General features: G+C 37.0%; 1 long non-coding RNA gene across 1 annotated transcript; it reads right to left on the reverse strand.

Moving 5' to 3' along the window:
- Positions 1-842: 842 nt before the first annotated feature.
- Positions 843-12,483, reverse strand: LOC147483360 (uncharacterized). The gene is made up of 3 exons (XR_015206361.1): positions 12,370-12,483; positions 11,698-11,804; positions 843-963 (listed from the first exon to the last, which is right to left on the reverse strand). It is a non-coding gene; the product is annotated as an uncharacterized LOC147483360 (long non-coding RNA).
- Positions 12,484-14,421: the final 1,938 nt, after the last annotated feature.

A 14,421-nucleotide genomic window follows, 5' to 3' on the forward strand; every position in this document is an offset into this window, starting at 1 on the left:
GACTTCAATAAAACCTCTGCATCTATCTGCTATATATCATCTCACCATATTTTATGTTCATGCATGAATGCAAATAACAGTAAGTATATTTACATAGATACTGCATCTCTAAGTATCTAAAGGTCAGGGTTCATACCTCTTATAGATCCCTCACAGAAACATTAGTAGCTGGTTGAAGGCCAAGTGTTTCCCGTTTGGTTGGACATCGGTTCTAAAGGGCAACCCGGCCCTAAATGATTTTCAGACAAAGGACCTGCCCACACCTGGAACCACATGACTGTAAATTACGAGTGAAATAAAACACATAGACAAAGAATGTCTCAAAGAACTTGTGCGGCTGATCAAAAGTCAAAACCCCCAATGAAAGTTTACAGGCTCTCATTGTGTCTACTCGGACTCAAATAATAGCCAAGGTGGAAATGTGCTTGGCTTCTCCTTTTGCCTAGTCACTTCATACTAAAATTTTATACTGACCAGCACACTTTTCCAATCTTGAGAAATCTCAGCTAAGTAAACTGAGGAACTGGAAAACTGCTTTACAAATGTAGGTCGGGAAACTTGTAGTTTAAGGACTTATGAGAGGTTTCAAAATAAAGTGATCAAGAGCCATGCTCACAACGAAATAACCATAGCCATCCTAATAATATTAAAAATAGAGTTATCAAATTTATGTGTTTAAGGGAAGACCTGACTGCAGTTGTTTGTTCTTTCCACATGAACTTTTCGCCCTTGAACACCAACTGGATCTGTAAAGCAGTGTGGACATATGAGTTTTTTAAGAAAGGTATGAGAGACTATAAAAACAGAACTTTTTTACCATAAAAATATATTATTTTACCATATAAAAACCTACAGGACCACAAAAAAATTGCATTCCCATTGCCACTAGCAAAATAATGCATCTTTTCATAATTCTTGATTATCCAAATAAAATTCTTCCTGACCAGCACACAAGTCCACATCCTTGAAAGAAAAAAAAAGAAAAAAATGCTTTATTAGCAACAATAAGACCAACATGTTTTAGAACATTAGCTGGAAACAAGAATATAGACAGAATTAATTTTTTGCCAAAAACCTTCAACATATTTGTAGAGGTTAAGTATTTTGGGTCTACGACCTGATGATTTGGTTGATTGGGAATGGCTGCACTCTTTCTTGGGACAAGAGTTGCCTACGTATCAAGTTTCTTGGAGTAAACTTGAATCAAGCCTTACGTAGTTCATCTCTCTCTACTTATAGATGTTTAAGCTGACTTTCCTTATTTGCTTCAGGCCGTTACCAAGTGTAGATCCACATTGTATGTTATCTTGATGATTCATCATTACTCCTGTTGTTACAAAGTAAATGCCTCCTTGATTGATGCATTGATTGAGCTCCAGGATTACGCTAGATGATTTGCTTCCATATATGGTTGTAACTGAGATTCGGAACGACCTGAGTTTGGGTCGTTATGACGTGCTGGTCAAGTATTACGAGTTGGTAGAGATGCGACCTGGTGTGGACACGTGTGCTGTAGTGATATGAGCGTAGAATGGATGGTACTTACAATATTGTTGCGCGTGTAGAAGTTTTTTGACAATATAAATGGCGGGAGAAATAATTTAATGACCTTTTTTACACAAGTCATCAACCTGTTGAGCTAATTAATTAAGAATCATTGATATTTGAAAATACTTACTGAGCAGCATTTGGTTTGTTGGCTTAAAGTGCAAACATTCAAGATTAGGTGATGAACAAAAGGTTGGTTATGGATGAATGCTGAGAATTAAAGAGGTAAATGTCTAATGACACACATGATGAATATACAAGAAATAACAAATCTTAGTTTGTTAGGATTAGAGCAGTTTGTTAATATTCTGTTTTACTTCTGTAACTAACAATATGCCTTGTCAGCAATGTTAGTTAGTTGTAACTATCATAGTATAAATACAGACATGTAACCAAGAATAATTGATTCATTGAATTCATTTTCCTCATTTCTAGTTTTCATCAGTTTCTCTTTATGGTATCGGAGCTAAATGCTCTAACGCGAAAAATAGTTCGATCCTCAAACCTTAATTTTTTAAATAATCTTCCGTTGTTCTTCGAATTAACATCAATTACTACCAATTTTCTTCATAATTCGATTCAATCTTATATCTTCAATCAATCAGATTCAATTTCATAATCAAATTCTCAAAACTTAATCAATCCTGACATCAATTTTCTAAAGTTCTAAGCTTGATTTCTTTGATTATAACAATGGCAAGGAACGCTCATCCTTCAGCAAATCAGAATCAAAATCAAAATCCTCAAATCAATTCTCAAGTGAATTCTCAAGTGAATCCTCAAATCAATCCTCAAATCAATCCTCAAGTGAATTCTCAAGTGAATCCTCAAATTAACCTTCAAATGAATTCTCAAGGAGAATCATCATCTTCTTCATCTGTAAGTAATTTTCAGAATTTTTCATTTCAAAATATCAGTAATCTGTTCCATTAAAACTGGACAAAGAGAATTATATGATGTGGAAATTTGTTTTTCTACCTATCTTGCGAAATTTTAGTCTTTTCGATCTTGTGACTGGAAAATAAATTTGTCATGATCAATTTTTAAGTGATGAGAGAGGAAATTCTACAAATCAATTGAATCTTGCTTATGTTGATTGGGTAAGAAGAGATCAAACTCTTCTCATATGGCTTAATGCTACCATGTCTATTGAAATGTTATCATATGTGGTTGGTATCTCTACCTCTCATGAGCTGTGGAAATCATTAGAGAAAAGATTTGCTACCATCACAACTGCCTTTGTGATGCAATTGAAAGGAAAACTCCAAGATATGAAGAAAGGCAATGCGTCTATTGCCTCTTATTTGCAAAATATAAAGCAAATTGCAGATTCATTAGCAGCTTCTGGACACATAATCAAGGATGAAGACCTGGTGTTCTATATCTAAGAGGATTGACCAGTGATTATAAACCTTTTGTGACCTCAATTAGAACCAGACAACAACCAGTTTCATTAGATGAATTACATGGTCTTCTTCTTAGTGAAGAAATGTCTCTTGAAGAAATGTTAACTGAAAACAATAGTTCTCATGCCTTCTCAACTACAAGAGAGTATGCACCACATTATGCAAATTTCAGGGGTTCTTACAGAGGTTCATATCAGCCACAAAGAGGAAATTACAGGGGTAACAACAATAATTTCTTTCCACATCAATCCAACAATAATTTCAGAGGTAACTACAATAATTTCAGAGGTGGTAGACCAAATAACTTTCAAGGAAATTCAAACAGAGGAGCTCATCAGCATGTCACCTCTACTCATCAAGGAAACAACTTTACTGCTCAAGGACACTTCAATAATGCCTAGAACAACAAACCTACTTGTCAAGTTTGTGGAAAGATAGGGCATGTGGCCTTGGATTGCCATCACAGAATGAGCCATACGTATGCAGGAAAGATTCCTCCAGCAAAATTAGCAATGTTAGCTAATATAAGTGATGCAGCTGAAGAAAGTAATCTGGGTTATGATCAGAACTTTAATGACTTTAATCCAAGTACATTTGATAATGAGCAGTATAACTGGAGTGCAGGCGATTCTTACAGCCAAAATGTGGATAACTCCAACAATGGGACTTCATCAAGCTCTCAGCCTATCTCTGGTTTTGATAACTATAATTATGGCCATCAGTTTTCATCTATTGGACCTTCTGATATATCTTATGGCCCTCAGTTCTCATCTGCTGGACATTCTGATGGCTCTTCTAGCTCACAGTTTCCTACGGCAAATTTTGCATTCACTGGACCATATGTTGGATCATCAAATCAGCAGCCTTCTGCTTATTATGCTTCCCAAGTGTGTACTTATAATGCTACACCAAACTGGTTTGCAGACACTGGCGCATCTCACCATATCACTCCAGCACTTTCTAATATTGGATCTCACTCTCAATACAAAGGAAAGGACAAAGTGCTAGTGGGCAATGGTCAAAGTTTGCACATCCTTAACACTGGTTATTCTACTGTTTATCCTCCTAATTCAAGTTTCTCTTTTACTATGAATAATATTTTGCATGTCCCTCAAATGACCCATAACCTTCTTTCTGTACATAAATTTGTAACTGATAATAAATGTTCCCTTACATTTCACTCTGATGGTTTCTTTGTCAATGACAATGCCACCCAGAGGATTCTTTTCCAAGGCAAGTCTGACAAAGGCCTCTATCCTTTCACATTCAACTGCAACTCTACTTCTTCCACAACACCATCAACTTTCTTCACAAATAAAGCTCCCTTCTCCATCTGGCATCAAAGATTGGGGCACCCATCTTCTCAAACTCTTCATCAAGTTTTAAGTAGAAATAAGTTGGTTGTTCAGCATAGTACTTCTTCTTCTTTATTTTGTAATGATTGTCAAATAGGAAAAAGTCATAAATTGTCTTTCCCTGTATCCACTTCTATAACTAGCAGTCCTCTACAACTTGTACATATTGATCTATGGGGACCCTCGCCAGTTTGTTCTATCAGTGGATATAGATATTTTGTCACTATTGTAGATGATTTTACAAGATATTGTTGGATAAAACCTCTTGTTCTTAACTCTGACTTTTACCACAATTTTGTTAATTTCAAACTTTATGCTGAAAAACAAATTAGTTGTGAGATTAAATGTGTTAGGACAGATTGTGGAGGAGAATTTACAAGTTCAAAATTTACTTCTTTGTTAGCTAACTCTGGGATACAACACCAATTCAGTTGTGCTCATACTCCAGAGCAAAATGGTGTTGTTGAGAGAAAGCATAGGCATCTTCTTAATATCACTAGAACTATTCTTTCTCAGTCCAATCTCCCTATATCCGTTGGGCTTGAAATAATTCAAACAGCAGGTTTTCTCATTAACAGACTTCCCTCTTCTTCATTAAATAACATTTGTCATTGGGAAAAATTGTTCAATGCAAATCCAAGCTATACGTTTCTCATAACCTATGGCTACAGTTGCTTTCCATGGTTAAGACCTTACTCCCAAAACAAATTTGACATGAGAAGTAAACCCTATATTTTTATAGGCTATAGTCTCAATCATAAGGGATATAGATGTCTTGACCCTATTACTGGCAGAGTCTTTGTTTTAAGACATGTTGTCTTCAATGAAACAGAATTTCCCTATAAATCTTCTTCTTTTAACTCCTCGTCAAATAATTTCCATCCATTTCATAAATCAACACTTCAACACTCTCATCCTATTCATTCTCAGTTCACTTCTACTAATTTTCACATTGACTCTTCAAATTTGAATGTGTTAAATCCATCTCATCCTTCTATTACTTCTTCTAGTACTCTTGACATAACAAACTCAGTATCTTTCACTGATCCTGTAATTACAAAGGAACATGTCAATTCTATCCTTACAAATAATCCTGTCATCACCAATGATCATGCCATGCAAACAAGATCCAAGAATGGCCTTCATAAGCCCAAAGCCTACAATTCAACTAAGCATCCTTTTCCCTCAGCTCTCTCATCTATCTTGCAAAAATTTCCACCCACACCTACTATTTATACACAAGCAGTTAAGGATTCTCAATGGAGGTTAGCTATGGCATATGAATACAATGCACTTTTAAAGAATAAAACTTGGATTCTAGTACCTCCATGTGGTGAGTATAATGTTCTTGGCAACAAGTGGGTGTTTAGGCTGAAGCAGAAAGCAAATGGCAGCATAGATAAACACAAAGCTAGACTTGTAGCTAAGGGTTTCCATCAGCAATCAGGAATAGATTGTGGAGATACTTTTAGTCCAGTTGCCAAACCTTCTATAATACGAATGATTTTATCTATTGTTGTTCAAAAAGATTGGGAAATTAAGCAACTAGATGTCTCCAATGCATTTCTGTGTGGTACTCTAAAGGAAGATGTATACATGGTGCAACCTCAGGGCTTTATTGATACAGAGAAACCAACTTATGTCTGCAAACTACTAAAATCTCTCTATGGGCTCAAGCAAGCACCTCGTGTTTGGTATGAAGCATTGGTTCAAGCTCTTCTCTCGTAAGGATTTCATCTTTCAAAAGCTAATCCATATCTATTTGTCAGATTCAATGATGATTGTATTACATAAATTCTGGTCTATGTAGATGACATTTTAATCACAAGAAATTCACCTACATATTGCTCATCTCTCATTCAGCAATTAAGCTGCAGCTTTGCAATGAAGGATCTAGGACCTCTCCATTTCTTTCTTGGCATGGAAGTAAACAGAGACAAAACTGGTATCTTTCTGTCCCAAACTAAATATACTTATGATTTATTAGTCAAAGCAAACATATTAGATGCCAAAGCCTGCTCAACTCCATGTTCCACATCTATTAAATTGGATCCTTATAGTGGTGACATTCTTCAAGATCCAACAGAGTATAGGTCCATTGTTGGCGCTCTTCAATACCTCACATGGACAAGACTTGATATATCATTTTCTGTCAGTCAAATATGTCAGTTTATGCACTCTCCTACATCTAATCACTTGGCTGTAGTTAAAATCTCAGGTATTTGAAAGACACTATTACTAAAGGTTTACACTTTACTAAAGGTTCTTTAAACATCACAACATTTTCAGATGTTGATTGGGTTGGTTGCCCAACTGATAGGAGGTCAACCACTGGATTTTGCGTCTATCATGGCTCTAACCTGATTTCTTGGTGTGCAAAGAAGCGCATAACCTGTTGTTAAGTTCGATCTTGAATCTGAATATAGAAGCTTAGCTTACGCTGCTACTGAAATTTATTGGCTCTGTATCTTATTCAAGGATTTTCATATACCTATTCTGCAACCTCCTCTTCTCTGGGTGATAATATTTCAGCTATCTCTCTATCCAACAATCTTGTTTATCTTGCAAGAACAAAACACTTGGAGGTGGATTATCATTATGTTAGAGAACTGGTCACAAGTAAACTTTTAGAAATCAAATATGTGTGTACTGTTGATCAAATTGTAGATGTATTCACAAAGGGCCTCTCTACTCAACGTTTTGTTACTCTAATTCACAAGCTTACACTGAGAGATTCTCACTTCAGCTTGAGGGAGGGTAATGACACACATGATGAAGATACAAGAAATAACAAATCTTAGTTTGTTAGGATTAGAGCAGTTTGTTAATATTCTGTTTTACTTCTGTAACTAACAATATGCCTTGTCAGCACTTTCTCACGAACAAAATGATAATCAATAGCTATGTGTTTGGTTCGAGCATGGAACACTGGATTGATTGACATGTGAAGTGCTGAGATATTATCACAGAATAGAACTTGTGGTTTTGACTGGAAAATTCCAAGGTCACGTAGGATGAAAGAAATCCATGTGAGTTCAGCAGTTGTAGATGTCATTGTTCGATATTCGGCTTCCGCGACTGAACGTGATACGGTAGGCTGCTTCTTAGCACTCCAGGAGATACAATTAGACCCCAGAAAGGTACAGAAACCAGTGGTAGATCGTCTAGTAAGGGGGCACCCAGCCCAGTCGGCGTCGGAAAAGGCATAGAGATCAAGACTGCTGTGCTTGAGTATGCGCAAACCAGTAGAGATAGTTCCTTTGATGTAACGGAGTATTCTTTTAACCATCTGGAAGTGTGCATTGGTAGGTGCATGCATATGTTGACAAACATTGCTCACAACATAGTTCAAATCAGGTCGTGTCAAGGTGAGATACTGAAGTGTGCCGACAATCTTTCGATACTCGGTAACATCATGATAGAGAGCTTGACCATTTGAAATGAGAGCAGGTTTAGCAGTCATAGGAGTAGATGTCGGTTTGCAGTTAGTCATCTTTGTATTATGAAGCAAGTCCAACATATATTTTGTTTGAGATAGAAAGAGTCCATCTTTGAAATATTGTACTTGTACTCCGAGAAAGTAACTGAGAGGGCCAAAATCCTTAATGGAGAATTGAGCCCCGAGTTTTGCAACAAATTCATCTAATAAAATATTATCGTCACCAGTGAGTATTATATCATCAACATATACCAGTAGAACCATGATATTAACACCATTGTTGAAAATGAATAATGATGAGTCAGCTAGGCTGCATCTAAAACCATACTCAATGAGATAGGAACTGAATCTGTCAAACCAGGCTCGTGGAGCCTGTTTTAAACCATACAACGTTCGTTGGAGCTGACACACATGATTTGGCAATAGTTCATCTACAAAGCCAGGGGTTTGCTCCATGAAAACTGTGGTTTGAAGATGTCCATGTAAAAAAGCATTCTTAACATCAAGTTGCCGGAAATTCCAGCCTTTAACAGTTGCAATGGTGAGAACAAATCGATAGTAGCAGGTTTTATTACCGGACTGAATGTTTCGAGAAAGTTGACTCCTTCCCTTTGGTTATAGCCTTTTGCTACAAGTCTTGCTTTCAGCTGATCCAATGAACCATCAGAATTGAGTTTGGCTCTAAACACCCACCGACAATCAATGACATTCATGTAGAGTTGTCGTGGAACAAGTACCCATGTCTCATTGTGTGAGAGAGCATTCATTTCTTCTAGCATAGCAGAATTCCATCCTGGGTGACTAAGAGCACTTTTTGTGGATTTTGGTGTGGTGGGGATAGGAGGAGTAGTAGCAAGTAATCCATACTTTGGGTTTGGCTGGCGAATGCCGTCTTTCATACGAGTTATCATTAAGTGCGGTTGTGCAGGCCTAGGAAGGGTGGAAGAAGATATGTGTACTGGTCTTGGGGCTGTTTGAGTAGTATTAGGTTCATTTGGAGGTGGATTATTTTGAGATGGAATAGGTGGTTCATTTTGATGTGGTATGATAGGCGACTGTTCAGTGGGTAGTGATGGATTGATAGGAGCTGAATTAAATAGCCTAGCAAGTTCTTGGCCAGCAGGTGAGCAAAGTTGAGTGGGAGGATTTTTGGAATGAGTTTCAATAGGATGCAACCAATTTTGAAAATGAGTTGTGTGACTTGTGTCAACGAGTGTATCTTGGGATTGGGTGGGCTTGTGAAAGGGAAACCAACACTCATCAAAGACGACATGACGCGAGATATAAACACACCCATTTTGAGGATTGAGGCACCGATAGCCTTTGTGTTTAACACTATAACCCATAAATACACAAGGGAGAGATCTTGGTTCTAGTTTATCCTTTGTATATCCTCGTAGATAAGGATAGCATAGACTGCCAAAAGTTCTAAGGAAATCATATGTGGGCGGTTTTTGATGTAGTAGATTATATGGAGTGGCCATGTTAAGAGTTGGGGAAGGCAATCGGTTTATTAGAAATGTGGACGTGTTAAAAGTCTCGACCCAATATTTCTTAGGAACTGACGCATGAAACATCATAGCTAAGCCAAGTTCAACAACATGACGGTGTTTACGCTCTGCTACGCTATTTTGTTCAGGAGTACCTAGGCATGATAGTTGATGAATTATGCCTTCACCACTAAGATGATCAAGGAACTCTTGTTTCAAGAATTCACCTCCATTATCTGACTGAATTTTTTTGATTTTCTTCTCAAATTGTTTCTCCACCATCAGTTGGAACAATAGAAATACACTGTAAAAGTCAGACTTTTGCTTGATAGGATAAAGCCATGTATATCGCGAAAAATCATCAACAAAGACAACATAATGTCGAAAGCCTTGATTAGATAAAACTGGTGCAGCACCCCAAAGGTCACAATGAACTTTAAAGAGTGGTTTAGAAGACCTACTGCTTGACGAAACAAATGGGAGTTTGGAGCTTTTACTCATCTCACAGCTCATACATAAGCCAAAAGAACTTTTATTAATTGAAATAGAGTTATTCTTCTTAAGAAAAGCAATGATTCTAGAATGAGGGTGGCCTAGCCGACTGTGCCAAGTACTTTCATCTGTAACACGAAATCTATTTGAGAAGAAAGCTTTAGCTTTGGCATTGGCTAAAACATATAGTCCTGCTTGTCTACTCCCCGATGCCATCACCTGGTTCGTTTTTCGATCCTTAATCAGAAAACCATTTTTGTCAAACTCAAAATAACACGGATAATCAGATGTTAATTGAGAAACAGAGAGCAACTTCTTCTTAATATCAGGTACCACAAGAACATTTTTAATTTGTAGTAAAGAGTTATAAGTGGCATCACCAGTATGTGTGATGGGTAGACGATCTCCATTACCAACCATAACATAATCAAATCCAGTATATGGTTGTAAATTGCAAAGAGTACCTGGATTATCAGTCATGTGTGATGTAGCTCCAGTATCTGGAACCCACTCGCCATCATTAGTCATTCATATGGAGAGCAGCTAAGGCTTGTGGAACGTTCTCATCTTGAAAACTGTTATCGATTCGGTGCCAACACTTGAGAGCATTGTGTCCTCTTTTGTTACATATTTGACAGAATATGATAGCGGGTTGAGCGGCAGTGGTTGAGCTTTGGAAAGGGGTAGGATTCCTTGGTGCCGTAAGTCGTGACTGTTGTTATAGTTAGGCCTATTGCTAGTGCGTGTAAAGCCCGACCTCTAGAGCTAAATGATGATGAGCCACGCTCCCATTGAGGTCGAATGTTACGACGTTGCCCCACAAATGCCACATTAGGATTGACATTTTAGAAAAAGATTGACTTATTTCGGAGTTCATGACTTTGCAAAAGTGGAATAAGATCAACATAAGATGGAACTGGAGGTTTTAACATAGCAGTTGCAAAAGATTCATACCTTGGTCCAAGAGTATTAAGAAGCCGAATACCTTTTATCATCGAGAGTGGCTTTCCAATGGCATTTAACCGATCACATATAGCCTTGAAGTCCTTGATATAGTCAGATAAAGGTGTTGAATCATTTTTCTTCTCCTGAAGTTTGAGAAGTAGTTCAAACTCCCTAGCTTGAGAACCTTGAGAAAATGCATTTTGTAATGCAGACCATACATTATGTGATGTTTTCAAACCAACTACGACTCCCAGAGCTTCTTCAGAGATGGTTGCCGTTATCCATGCTTTTACCAATCGATCGGTGCGAGTCCATGCTGCCAGATCTGGATTCGGTATTATATTGGTGTTGTTAGCATCAGTAATCTCAGTATACGGTGGAATTGTATCACCTGTAACAAAACCAAGTAGGTCTTGACTTTCAATTAATGACAAAACTTGTGTTTCCCACAGAAGATAGTTTGTAAAGGAGAGTTTAAGAGAGACGAAATTGGCTACATTGAGATTTGCTGGATACGGATACTTTGGTACTGATGTGTTGGCCATTGGCTGAAATTTTTTAAATGAAAAAAAAAAAAACAAGATCTTACTTACTCGTTGGAGACTATAGAAGTTTTGATACCATAAAGAAACAGATAACAGTAAGTTGTTTTTATTAATTTGCTTTAAGTGAAATTGTTCGACTTATATAGACTCCATATAGAAACAATCTCTGGAGGATATCTAAGAGTTATCTCTTAAGTTGTTACAGAAAATGGGATCTGCTGACACTTGTATAAGACCAAGTCTTCCAAGTCTTTGAGCTGTTGTAGATTAACAGACCAGTGTGTTCTGTGCTCTATTAGTTAGTTGTAACTATCATAGTATAAATACAGACATGTAATCAAGAATAATTGATTCATTGAATTCATTTTCCTCATTCTAGTTTTCATCAGTTTCAGTTTCTCTTTAATGTCAACATACTAGAATAATTTTAAGTACATCGAATCACATAGACGGTATGAAAATGCAAATGGAAAGTACCTCTGTCTATCAGAGTAACTGAAACAACTTTGAGCTTCTTTGTTTGAAGAATGTAGACGAGTAGAATCAATTGCATTTCTATCATGTACAAGAGAAACATGCAATGCCTACAATCGCAGGACACACTGATCAGGTATGTAACTCCAGTACATTGTGGATAATTAATTTTGTAAACTAAAAAGGAGTCCACTCTAAAACCCAATGTAAAAGGATGTCAACACACATCTACACGTGCAAAAGACTAATTAGGGTTTACATGGTCAGACAGTTGGATACGCAAGAGTGAAATCATGTCAAAGTCAAGTGAGTGTGTTCAAATGATCAGACAGTTGATATACAAAGTGGAATCATGGAAGCAAATTGACAAATAAATTATCTGCAGTGAGTGAACTACACCATATATTCTACTAATTAGACATTATAAATAGGCACGAGTGTAACTTTCTACTTGATTAATTGCTTTTGCACCAAAAACCTCTAGTTACTTATTCGCAAGAAGAACGTGTCGTGGGAGGAATGTATAGGAAGAGAGCTCTTTCGCAACAATGGCATACCTGAAAATTATGGGCTTAAACCTTCAAATAATGTAGTCCGAGTAAACTAAAGACATAATCTCAAGTAAGCATGCAAATTCAAGATAAACAATTAAGTAGTTAACAATTGTAAAGTCACCTATTGCTTTTTCACCAAAAAACTCGAGTGAGTGTTATGTTGGTCAGTAACACACTTCTCATATCCGTGCATAGATGGTAATGAGTACCTGGAAGCAAACAACAACTTCAGTTGTGCGGAACCCAAAGACACCGGAAAATGAACATGTTTGTGGCGCCAAATAAAAAGGTCCAATACTCTCTCCTAATTTTGTCATTAAGGCCCAACCTATTCTAAAGTTTTTTTTTTAAAAGGGTAATTGTATTAATAGAATAAAAAGATTTCGTCGTACTAAAAGAATAAAAAGGTTACAAGGATAGGATTGACACTGTATCAGTATCACACAAGTACTGAACTCAGCTAACAAATCTATAGTACAGTATGTTCATGTCCTCAATTCTGTGCAAGAATGTCGGCCTACTATCCCACCATTTCTGCTTTCCCTTTGAGCAAATGTCTGTACCAAAATTAATCTCACGCTAAGTGTGAGTCACAATGATTCAGTTGTTTGCCTCTTGATTTTGTCCCAAGCAGCACGAATTTTCTAGTGTACCTAATTAGTCTTAAAATATTTCACTGCTGCAGTCAGGGCCGACTCTGTGTTTCAAATGGCCCAATGCAAAGTCTGAAAAATTGGGCTTTTATTTCCTTTTTATTTTCCTGTGAACGGGCTTTTGTCTAGGTTTCTAATACTATAGTGGGCTTTTAAGAACTTCACGGGGATTTTTTTTTTGTTTATATTGGGGGCCTTGCAAAGTGTTAGACAGTATGGGCCTAGGGCCGGCCCTAGCCGCAGTAGAGTCGATTCCACCCAAATTAGTTAATTCCATCCCAGTTCCACCACTTTTGAGATGCCCTCCACTATAGTCTAAAGTTAATTTCACAAAATGGGATTTCTTGAGTTAATAAACCATCTCATAACTCTTTTGACTCGAGTCATTGATGACACGTGTCAGAAAGCTTTACCCTATAGTACTACAATAACACACCCCTTTAAAACAACATCAAGTAAATTGGGCTGATTTTCAAATGTTTTCGCTTTGAGTCCACTTCAATATTAATTTCGTTACAAGTCCAAAACCGAACTTACCGGTCATTATTATCATAGGGGTGTGCATAAAACTGACCAAACTGACCAAACCAAATTGAACCGGTCAGTTTTGGGTCAGTTATATTTATTAGTCAGTTCGGTTTGGGTCAGTATATGTGAAAATCGATAGGGTCGGTTCGGTCATCGATTTAGTTTCAAACCCGACCCGTCATATATAATATATACTAAAATATACATATTTAATTGATCTAATTTAAAAATATTGAAAACCGGTCGGTTCGGTTCAGTTAATATCGGTTAAACCGTAATTTAGTCGGTTCGATTTGGATATCGGTTTAGCGGAAAATTAGTTCGGTTTGGTTCGGTTAATATCGGTTAAACCGTAATTCAGTCAGTTCGATTTGGATATCGGTTTAGCAGAAAATTAGTTCAGTTCGGTTCGGTTCGATTAGTATAACCCAAACGGTTCAATTCGATTCCAAAAAAATATAAACTGATAGGGTCGGTTTAGTCCCAAATCCGACCTGTGCACACTCCTGTCATATCATATGTGCAAATTAAAATTTTTCTATGTAAATCAAATTTATATGAGGGCATCTGGTGTGCGCAGGATATATGAGTGCGCTGGCTTAAGATACATTGATGGCTTGGTGCAATACACCCTCTTTTTTTTTTCGATAATACAATACACCCTCACTCCTGCCTTATGAGTGTCTTAGATTCTCTCTTACACTCTTTCTCCTGCCCACACTAGTTTTTATGAATTTATATATGATGTCAGCCTGATTTGTCATTGAGCTGAAATTATTAATGAAAATGTGTCCTTGAGCCTAGGGCTATTAATGGATTTCGATTATCGATAATCAATTTATGAATCCAAACCAAACCGATTAAAAATGGTTTAGGTTTTGGAAATTTAGTTTGCCCAATACAGAACCGATATGAACCCAAATCTATCATACATTAGTTTATTTAACTCACGGCAAAATTAAAAATCAAGGTGGACTTATGGCCAAATTATT

This window comes from Coptis chinensis, chromosome 8 (assembly GCF_015680905.1).
Source record: "Coptis chinensis isolate HL-2020 chromosome 8, ASM1568090v1, whole genome shotgun sequence".
Classification (NCBI taxonomy): Eukaryota; Viridiplantae; Streptophyta; class Magnoliopsida; order Ranunculales; family Ranunculaceae; genus Coptis; species Coptis chinensis.